The 1,847-nt window shown below is 30.5% G+C and overlaps 1 protein-coding gene across 1 annotated transcript in view; it reads right to left on the reverse strand.

The window, feature by feature from the left end:
* Positions 1 to 1,847, reverse strand: part of LOC119833085 (potassium voltage-gated channel protein eag-like) — a 44,505-nt gene that overhangs the window by 41,417 nt on the left and 1,241 nt on the right. The gene's annotated exons all lie outside the window — the stretch shown is intronic.

Below are 1,847 nucleotides of genomic sequence, written 5' to 3' on the forward strand. Positions count from 1 at the left end.
TCTCCACTTTCCGGCCGGTTTCCGAGAAAAGCGATGTCAGTCAGTCAGTGGGTGTGTAGCTTTATATAGTATAACTAGAAGCGCTTTTGAAATAGTATCATCAAAGCGTTTAGGTTGGTAACCTAGGTCAGCTTCTACTTATTATAAATTAACTAATATATGGATTGATGGTTTATTCACAAGAAATTTAATCCGAAAGTTCTGAGTAGTAGATTATTAAAAGATACCTCGACTTGTAAGAGGAGGAATTAGATGGTTTTATTAGGTACACGTAGACCTTATTTTTAACCGATTTCAAATAAGGACGAGGTTATCAAGTTATCAATTGTTACCTCATAACTTTTTACTGGGTAACCTGAGTTTTATGATTGTTTTTTATTGAAAGCTGGTTTATCAAATGTGGTGCCATTTAAATTTAGTCTAGTTGTGAAAATTCAAAGGCGGTTCAGTTTGTTTGTTAAAAATAATCATGGATTATTATGTTAATAAACTACTAAATATATACCTAACATTATCTACGTACAAAGAATAAATTTAAATGTGAATCCTAGGTATTTAACGTGGTGTTTGTAACTTTTATTTTCTACAATTATTTGTAATATACAAATTATTACATAATTTATAGGTAAAAATATTTATAAACAATAACGCTGTGGCGAGAAACGAGACATTTTAAAAGTTCAACTACCTTTGAACTCTATAATTAGTCTACTCAATAACAGTTTCAACAAGGCATAATGTAACAAGCATGTCATAAAATTCTAATTAAATCTCTCCGCAGCATTAGCGATACAAAGCCAAAGGTTTGAAAGGCAGGAAGCCCTTCAAACAACGCAAGCTTCACCACAGGACCTAATAATGTCTGAAGGAACCATTTATCGTACATCCACTACCAATATAATTTGCCACAACTTAGAGCGAGCCACAAACGGCGTATCACCAATAAAACCATGCAGGGAATTAACTATTGTAGCCCAAAGGCGTAAGAACGAAAATTGCATACACACTTTTAGATTTGTATTCGAACGTCGAAAGCAATAAAGCCTAGACTAGAATATAAAGGACTTTTCACATAAAATTCAATATTACACAAATGGTTTCCCCTTGTAGTGGTCTATTGGTAAATTGTATTATATCTTTTTCCATATTCAAGAATTCAATTTTCCTGCTAAAGTTTACTAGTTTTTTTAGTCACTATGAGATGTATAAAAAGTATTGAATATAAATGGTTTTAACTACAATAGTTGTAGTATGTAGTTCGGAAATAGTAAGTATATTGAAGTTATCATAAGCAGAATTATTATTTTATTATATAATGTAATTCTTAGCGTGTTATAAACAACACTTCCTTGACTATTAGAAAAAACGGTACCATAAGAATATAACATAAAAACCCTATAGATTTTATTGATACCATTGAAGTGAAAATATAGTTCGTGAAATACCCTCTCAAGGAACCCTTTTGCGAAAAGGTTTTTAGTACTGTAACTCAATTTCTACAAAAGGGAGACACAAAATAATATAAATACCATTTACGTAAATATAAAAAGAAAGTCTAATACAGTTATCTTTTGTCACATTACAATCGTTTCGGTCGAAGATGGTTTGTGGAATCGGTTATTCTAGAAGGCGCGTAGAATTTTAACCTTTATAATATTTAAATTAGGATATTTATTCATGGTCTTGTTGTAATGATTGTATGTAAATCATACTAAATTCCATTTAATATTGTATTTTTCAAGCTAGCTTTCATTCATTATCATCATCATCAGTCTACTTAGTCTGGCCATAAATACTGTTACACTTAATTATAAAAAAATATTACATTTGAATTTCGAATCTGTCAT

Source organism: Zerene cesonia, chromosome 16 (genome assembly GCF_012273895.1).
Source record: "Zerene cesonia ecotype Mississippi chromosome 16, Zerene_cesonia_1.1, whole genome shotgun sequence".
NCBI lineage: Eukaryota > Metazoa > Arthropoda > Insecta > Lepidoptera > Pieridae > Zerene > Zerene cesonia.